General features: G+C 35.6%; 1 pseudogene; it reads right to left on the bottom strand.

The window, feature by feature from the left end:
- Positions 1-273: 273 nt before the first annotated feature.
- Positions 274-9,315, bottom strand: LOC127876744 (zinc finger C4H2 domain-containing protein-like; annotated as a pseudogene).
- Positions 9,316-9,456: the final 141 nt, after the last annotated feature.

The following is a 9,456-nucleotide window of genomic DNA, read 5'->3' as shown; positions in this document are numbered from 1 at the left end:
ACTCTGTTATTTTAATTTCCGTACAACTAAATGTTTATACAAGTCTACCATATATATAATGACAAACAATTTAATGATAAAAAATAAAATGCTGATAAAAGCAATAGTAAAACACATGCAGAAATTATAAACATGCTAACAAATGTGTAAAAAGGTATGTTTGGTCAGATCTTCAATTTTAAAGATTTCTCCATAAACAGAATACAAAATAGAAAACTATATAACAAATGTATTGTTTTCTAAAACACATTCAAAATTAACATTTTAGTTCTGTACATAAATCATGTTTAATGGAAATCATCAAAAATCCAAATATACATTCATACAATGAGTACAATCATTAAGCAATCAGAATAACAAACTATAAACAAAATTAGTAATCAGAGTCATGTGATGCTGATAGAAATTAAAATACTTTCTATGGTATGAATGTTTGCTTGAAAAACATTAAACTTAACACACATTGAATAATAATCTGATTGATATCTGACCTTGGTTCACTTATGCACTCGTTGCTAACTGGCGAATACATGCAAAGTGGTAGCCAAACAATACTGATAGTATTCAATAGTAAGCAAATTTTAAAATACATACGCTGAGAACATTTATAAATTCAGAAATGATTGATGTTTAGTGAACCAATAAATCTTTTAATAATTATTTTAATATATTTAAATATAATCAATCAAAACTTACATTTGGTGTATGGAAACAATGAGTACAGTAACAAATAACAAAAATTGTCAATCATCAACAATCGCTGATTGCTAATTTAAGCGTTCACAACCTATAAATGGAGCATTACAAAGACTAAACATTTGTCAATGAGATTATAAAACCATGTGATGTCATTATTGCACATGCTCATTTCTTTTGGAACTGTGACAACAATATTGATGTAGATATTTAAAGCACCAAATTCAATGACATGGAGTGGTTTTTAATAAATTTTAAATAAATAAGATTTTAAACACACAAAATACAAATACAAAAGTATTTTTTAACAACAAAACAGAACTAAATATGTTCAGTACTTAGTACTAGCTTGAATCTAAGTAAATTTTTATTTATAACATGGAACAAAATATACCATAGTTGCCTTAAACTTATAAAGTCAAATTTTGCGAAAAGAGAATATGACTGCTACATACAACAAAAATTTCTAGACTTTACTACCAGTAAATTCTCCAAACTTTTCATAATATTTAACCTAGAATGCTATCTACTTACTGCAATATCTAAGTTCTCTTTGATTTTTATCTGTGAAATTCGTTGTCCATCATTAACTAGGCTTATGTCTAAATATGTATCAACTTAACTCTAAACGACAGCTAAAAAATGCAGTTCATGATGAACACAACTTATCTACTCATCTAGTTTTCTCTTTGGTTTCTTTGGATTGCGAGATCGTATCTTGGCTTTGCATAGGGGACAGATGGGTGCGTTCCTGTGAATTTGCTGATGACATGACAAACATGCCTGAAGTGCAGAAATAAGGAATAAATATCATGATTTCACCTGGGAATAAATGCCGTTTAGTGTCATCCATTGTATAATATGTGTAAAGAAGTTTAACCAGGAAATCATGTGCTTTGCTTTAACATGAAACACAGACTTGAACTCACTTAAGATAAAACCAATAGAGGTATAGCTTGTAAGGACTCAAAACTGATCATAAGGCCAGTATCTTAAATTGGAAAGACCAGTTCGGAGCATCTTTTTAATTAACAATTGAGTCACTGCTGGCTCTTTTTTTGGCAAAAGATTTAATTTTTTTAAGTCTTGTGGCCAACAGTAGGTAAAAAGGTAAAAAATTGATATATTTAAGGTGCACCACTTAGTGTAACTCTTTTACGGGTCAAAATAGTCGCATAAACATGACATGAATCAAGATCAATAAGAGCAATTATGATAACAATCGAATTGGACTTTCCTTCAAAGTCTATGAACAATTTTCTAACGTCCAATATGATTGCATAAACATATTTTACGTTATTGTTATCCATATTAAATAACAAGAACACCGTATAACGAAAACCACGCTCGGCTGCGAAAGCTTGTCAGAATTTTTTTTTTTTTAAGGTCACAGCGACCTTGACCTTTGACCTAGTGACCGAAAATGGGTGCGGCGTGTAGAACTCATCAAGGTGCATGTACATATGAAGTTCCAAAGTTGTAGGTGGAAGCACTGTGATGTTAGAGGCAAAGTTGAGGTTTTATATTAGAGGTCACAGTGACCTTGACCTAGTGACCCAAAAATGGATGTGGCGTGTAGAAGTCATCAAGGTGCATGTACATATGAAGTTTCAAAGTTGTATGTGGAAGCACTATGATGTTAGAGGTAAAATTAAAGTTTTATATTAGAGGTCACAGTGACCTTGACCTTAAACATAGTGACCCAAAAATGGGTGTGGCATGTAGAACTCATAAAGGTGCATGTACATATGAAGTTTCAAAGTTGTATGTGGAAGCACTGCTATGTTAGAGGCAAAGTTAATGTTTTATATTAGCGGTCACAGTAACCTTGACCTTTGACCTAAAGACCCAAAAATGAGTGTGGCGTGTAGAAGTCATCAAGGTGCATGTACATATGAAGTTTCAAAGTTGTAGGTGGAAGCACTATGATGTTAAAGGCAAAGTTAAAGTTTTATATTAGAGGTCACAGTGACCTTGACCTTTGACCTAGTGACCCAAAAATGAGTGTGGCATGTAGAACTTATCAAGGTGCATGTACATATGAAGTTTCAAAGTTGTATGTGGAAGCACTTTAATTTTAGAGCCAATGTAAAGGTTTTAGCATGACGCCGGACGGCGGGCGGCGGACGACGAGGAGGCTATGACAATACCTCCGAAAACAGCCGAGCTAAAAATGAACACATAATTATAAACCATAATAATTACTACATTTACTTTAAAAATTGGCATACCTCAAGGAGTAAAGGAGTTTTTATGATGAAAACAGAGTTTTACCTTAAATTTATGCACACAAACACTTCCCTGGAGCCTCATAATGATTGAACAAAACAACCCCGCTAAAAAGAATGTGTGAATGCCCAGTACCTTCATGGGTGGTGGCTGTTGTCTGAAGGCCTGTCTAGGGGGTTCTGGAGGGGGCTTGGCCCTCTGGATCTGCACCTGCATGGGGGGTGGGGCCTGAGGGCTCATCTGTATCACGGGCGGCTGGGGCTCTGGCACAGATGTCGTGTTGGGCTCGTGTTGGAACTCCTGCTTTGGGCGGTCAAAGTATCTGAAACAATGTGTGAGAGAGTATCTTAAGATTAGCTGCTAAGACTATATTTCAAATTCAGAGAGTTGACTTTGGAAACGCTCTACCCCCTTACAGGATTCAGCTGAAAATTTACATAAATACAGCAAAGTTAAGAACAATGTGTACGATTTTGACTCTGAACTAGAGGAAATATGCTAAATTAAGGATAGATACCACCCCTGCAAATAACATTAGAGGGTAAGCTCAGCCATAATAATGCAACAATTTTGGCTAAATGAATGTGTATTTGACTACAACTTTTTGGTCATAGGCAAAAATATTTTTTTGCACTAAGGAAACAAAGTTGGCTCTTAACCCATTATAACACAAATAAATAGACAGAACATATCCAAAAGTGTTCAATTCACAAAACATGTTTTACCAATAAATGTTATGATTTACAGACAAGAATTATATAATATATAGCTAGCGTACTTTAAGAATTATTTCTTTGTATGATGTGGACATAAATATTAAACAGTAAGCTTCATTAGATTTGAAAATGTTTTTTACACTGCCTAGACACATATATGCCTACAATTAGCTTTTGAATAGCATTAGCTTTAAAATAAAATGTTGTAGAATGTTTTCATCCTAAGAGAATAATTCAAGGTCTAAGTTACTCAAAAGTCGGATTTAGAATAATGTAAACTTCATTGTCCTAAAACTGTCCAACTGCAAAATGGATTTCCTTTACAATCCAAAATATGTAATATAGATTTAAATAATAATAATAACATTGTACACAAGGGAGAAAAGTAAAGTAACATTTAGGATGTAGACATACAGTGAAAATATGTTATCATTTAAGAGTAAATAGGGTTGGTAATAAGGCCATGCATAGTTGAGATTGACCGTATTGTCATAAGAGATGTTCGGTATCAATTTGAAGTAAATCAGTGCAGAAATGAAAAAGTTAATGTAAAATAACAAAAAAAGAGTGAAAATCTCTGACCCGGCCCTACCCCAACCCCCATAACTTTTGACCCAGGGGTCACTGCAGACATGGCGAAAGCCCGTCGGCCATTGCAGACGAACATTAAAAGAAGGCCGACGGTGAAATGCAAAAGCGTGTAACCCTCTTGCAGTTTTCACAACTACATTTTTTCGTGATTACAAAGTCATGGTATTTCCGGACATAATACGTTAAATTTTGTAACAATCTGCATCGATAAATTCCGAAAGTGATTCAAAACGTCAACGAAACGTCTCGCCGAACGACATCTATTGGTTCGCGAAAGTAGTCGGACATATACGAGAAACGTTCGTTGCACACATGTTGTTAACGTGATCCAAGATGGCGGACAATAGAAGGAAATAACGATGCCCAGCGAAAAGGACAAATAACAATCGAATTAATGCAGACGTCACATAAATAGTATGGATTAATTAAATGCGCGTGTTATTCTACAACGGAGCATACATTTTAGATACTTTTTTTGGAAATGTTCTGAATGTCACAGAACAAGTGTTTGAAAATTGGAATGCAGTCTACTCGCGAAGACAAATACATTTAACAGTTACAGGATTATCGTTCGTAAATGCAAAAAAAGGCACACATGATTCGATTAATATGTAAATGGATCTGTATTTAATCAGATTCATGTGCATATTCTGATTTATTATGTTTGCAACACTATACAGTTAACTGTAATGACATGTAAGTGAAATGGATATTTAAAGGTAAACTTATTATGCCCCCCTTCGAAGAAGAGGGGGTATATTGTTTTGTTCATGTTGGTCCGTCCGTCCGTCCACCAGATGGTTTCAGGATGATAACTCAAGAACGCTTAGGCCTAGGATCATGAAACTTTATAGGTACATTAATCATGACTGGCAGATGACCCCTATTGATTTTCAGGTCACTAGGTCAAGGTGGCAGTGATTCAAAATAGTAAAATGGTTTCTTGCTGATAACTCAAGAACGCTTAGGCCTAGGATCATGAAACTCCATAGGTAGATTGATCATGACTGGCAGATGACCCCTATTGATTTACAGGTCACTAGGTCAAAGGTCAAGGTCACAGTGTATCGAAATAGTAAAATGGTTTCTGGATGATAACTCAAGAATGCTTACGCCTAGGATCATGAAACTTCATAGGTAGATTGATCATGACTGGCAGATGACCCCTATTGATTTTCAGGTCACTAGGTCAAATGTCAAGGTCACAGTGACTCGAAATAGTAAAATGGTTTCTGGATGATAACTCAAGAATGCTTACGCCTAGGATCATGAAACTTCAAAGGTAGATTGATCATGACTGGCAGATGACCCCTATTGATTTTCAGGTCACTATGTCAAAGGTCAAGGTCACAGTGACTCAAAATAGTAAAATGGTTTCCGGATGAAAACTCAAGAATGCTTACGCCTAGGATCATGAAACTTCATAGGTACATTGATCATGATTGGCAGATGACCCCTATTGATTTTCAAGTCACTAGGTCAAAGGTAAAGGTCACAGTGACTAAAAACAGTTAAATGGTTTGCGGATAATAAATCAAGAATGCTTACGATTAGGATCATGAAACTTTATAGGAACATTGATAATGACAGGCAGATGACCCCTATTGATTTTCAGGTCACTAGGTCAAAGGTCAAGGTCACAGTGACTTGAAACAGTAAAATGGTTTCCGGATGATAACTTAAGAATGCTAACGCCTAGGATCATGAAACTGCATAGGTAGATTGATAATGACAAGCAGATGACCCCTGTTGATTTTCAGGTCACTTGGTCAAAGGTCAATGTCACAGTGACTTGAAATAGTAAAATGGTTTCCGGATGATAACTCAAGAATGTTTACGCCTAGAATCATGAAACATCATAGGTACATTGATCATGACTGGCAGATAACCCCTATCATTTTCAGGTCACTAGGTCAAATGTCAAGGTCACAGTGACTCAAAACAGTAAAATGGTTTCCTGATAACTAAAAATAATTAGGCCTAGGATCATGAAACTTCATAGGTACATTGATCATCACTGGCAGATGACCTCTATTGATTTTCAGGTCACTAGGTCAAAGGTCAAGGTCACAGTGACAAAAACCGTATCACAAAATGGCTGCCACTAAAACTGACAGCCCATATGGGGGGCATGCATGTTTTACAAACAGGCCTTGTTTAATATATTAATTACTCTTAGCTAAATACATCGACAACACTCAAGTATATATGTGTAAAGCGTAAATATATCAACAAACTGAAACTAATACGCTTCATTAATTCCAAATCAGGTTTTCATGCTTATGTTTGCCCTTTTGTGAATTTACTTTGCGATGTTGAGACTAATGGCTCTATGTAATCCCAAGTCAAATGCTCGAAATTGAGGCCTGTGAAAATTTCAACTGGCCTGTGAATTTTTTCTCCTGGTAGGCCAGTCTGGCCTGTAAATTGTGACGGTCTTTCGCCATGTCTGGGTCAGATCAAAATTCCAAATAGTGCAGGGTCGCAAATATGCTCATAGCTACCATGTGTGTAAGTTTCAAGGATCTAGTGCTTATAGTGTAGGAGGAGATAGTGGCCAGGACAGACGGACAGACAGATAGGCAGACACACAGACGGCGGAGATAACCACAATATCCCCACGCTTTTCAAAAAGCGTGGGAATAATGACGTGCATAATGTCCATATTGCCATCTATCCATGTTTCAAGTTTCATGAAAAAATATTCAAAACTTTTAAAGTTATCGCAGGATCCAGAAAAGTGTAACTGACAGACAGACAGCCTGACAGACAGACAGACAGAGCACTAACCAGAAGTCCTCTCCGGTGAAACCGGTAGTGGACAAAAAGTACAAACAATTAAATAACTTGCTATGTTTTCGTAATTCTAAGGCTTGCGTTAAATTTTGAGACAACACAAAGTTTATATAAAACAAGACGTGTTTGTGAAACACTATGTCCCCCCACATAAACATGTATTTGACCTTTGACCTTTAAGGATGACCTTGACTTTTCACCACTCAAAATGTGCAGATCCATGAGATACACATGCATGCCAAATATCAAGTTGCTAATTTGAATATTGCAAAAGTTATGGCCAATGTTTAAGTTTGACGCACACCAACAAACAGACAGGGCAAAAACAATATGTCCCCCAGTATAGACTGGGGGAAGAAAAACAAGTTTGCTGCATGACGCACTAAAACGTCTAGATTGCCACGAGGTTAAGCCTGAAAAAGTCATTTAGTCCAAACATTGGTTTAAATGCAAGTGCGGTTGATTTTTTTCTGTTTAATTTATTTTCTTACTTTCCTTGAGCATTTTTGGTCCAAATTTGTACTGTATTTATGTAAGGAATTGGTCTTAAAACAAAGCCAAAATCTGTGAACCAGTCCCTATAAAGACCCAATCCCTTACTCAGGAGAGATCTTCTCTTCCTCGTCATGCACATCCAGCAAAGGCTCCAGTCCAATTCGCCTGCGCATAAGATCAACCTCATCCTTCAGAGGCTTGTAGTCATCATACAGAAGCTTGGCATTCTCAAGAGAGCGATTTCGTTCCTCCTCAGCTTGCTTGATCGTTGTCTCCATCTGCAGGAACAGAAACTAGTAACATTTGCTTTATTTTTTCGGTACTGCTGTCAAAGATGGGTTTTAATAAAGATTTCTTGGGATACTTGCATGCAGTAGCAAAATAAACTTCCAATAGAACAGCATGTTTTCATGTTTAGGCAATGCAAACTACAAAAATACAAAATGATTTAATGTATAACACACAACTGTCGGAGATTAAAATCACAAATAGGTCAACAAAGGACAGATACAGACTGACAGTGTTTCTCATGTATGACCACTTTTTCAAAAGAGGGCATACATGTAAAATAAATGGAACCTCAAACAACAATAACAAACACATATTATTCACACAAACAGTCTGCACTATCATGAAAAACATTGCAGTAAAAGGAGGGTCTCAATTAAATCCTATATTCAATATCAATAAGAGTTGTCTCACATGTTACATATTAAACTTAATTTATTGCTAGAATGGTTACAAGGTTTTTCAAAGGTTTGTCCTGGTGACCTAGTTTTCAATCATACATAACACAAACTGAAACTCTGTCTTATTCTGACCAAGTTTAATCAAGATAGATTCATAAATGTCTAGAGTGCTGAGAAGGTTTTTCTAAGATTTGACCCGGTGACCTTGTTTTTGGATTCATATGACCTAGATTAAAACTCAGCCAAAAAAACTGTTAAGATAAAAATTCTGACAAAATTTTGTCAACATTAAGCCATTCATGTGGTTCACAAATGGTAATAAGGTTTGAGCAGTAATAAGCCTATTCATGTAGTTGACAACCAACTTCACACACCACACGATGCTGGACGCCAGACAAAAGTTAACCAAAATAGCTCATACATGTAAATACATGTAGCTTCTATGAACATGTATTTGATATTTACAGCCAGTTACCTGCCTGCGTACTGTACTGTCTGTACATGCTCTAAATACAAGTCCAAGGTTTGTTTCATCCACAGTTGTAGATGAATACAGGCTAAATTCCCTTAAAACTTATGCAATTTTCCCCTAAAATAAAACTTCGCTTATAAATTGAATTCCCATTTCAGTTTACTTCACATGAATGTTATCCCCATATTAAGATTTTCAATGTCCAAATTTTTTTCTATTTGATGGCTTGCTCCTCTGCCCTCAGCAAAATTAAAAACACTTAAGTCAGGTTGCAGAGACATACATGTAGTGGACAATCAATCACTAGGTTTCGGGTTTAATCCCCATTCAGAGTGTGTTCTCAGTTGGTCAGGTTCCCAGTGAACAGACTAGATAGTCCTTAATATCAGGCTAAAATAAAGATGTTTAAACTTAAATACACCAACCAAATTTATGTCAGCATGTATCAAATCTCTTGCAGTAGTAGCTCCATTTCCTTTTTATATTCCGCGATAAGTCTGTCTTCATTTTCAGTAGAGTCGTATTCTTGCCGAAGCTTGCTCTTGATGCGCTCCAGATTTATGGTCTTCGACCTTGATTTTGGAATATATGTCAAATATAATAATAAACATATGATAATGATTGTGTTCATTGAAATATTTTTTAAATTATAATTAATTAATAATCGTACACTGAAATATTCTTTAAATGATAATTAATTATAACACATGATACTCAATAATAATTAAGGAGCAATAATTTTAAGGCTAAAGGTCGCTGGTAATCGACATGG

The sequence above is a fragment of the Dreissena polymorpha genome, chromosome 4 (assembly GCF_020536995.1).
Source record: "Dreissena polymorpha isolate Duluth1 chromosome 4, UMN_Dpol_1.0, whole genome shotgun sequence".
Classification (NCBI taxonomy): Eukaryota; Metazoa; Mollusca; class Bivalvia; order Myida; family Dreissenidae; genus Dreissena; species Dreissena polymorpha.
The sequence above is the reverse complement of the archived record's forward strand: the minus strand, read 5'-3'. Positions and strand labels throughout refer to the sequence as shown.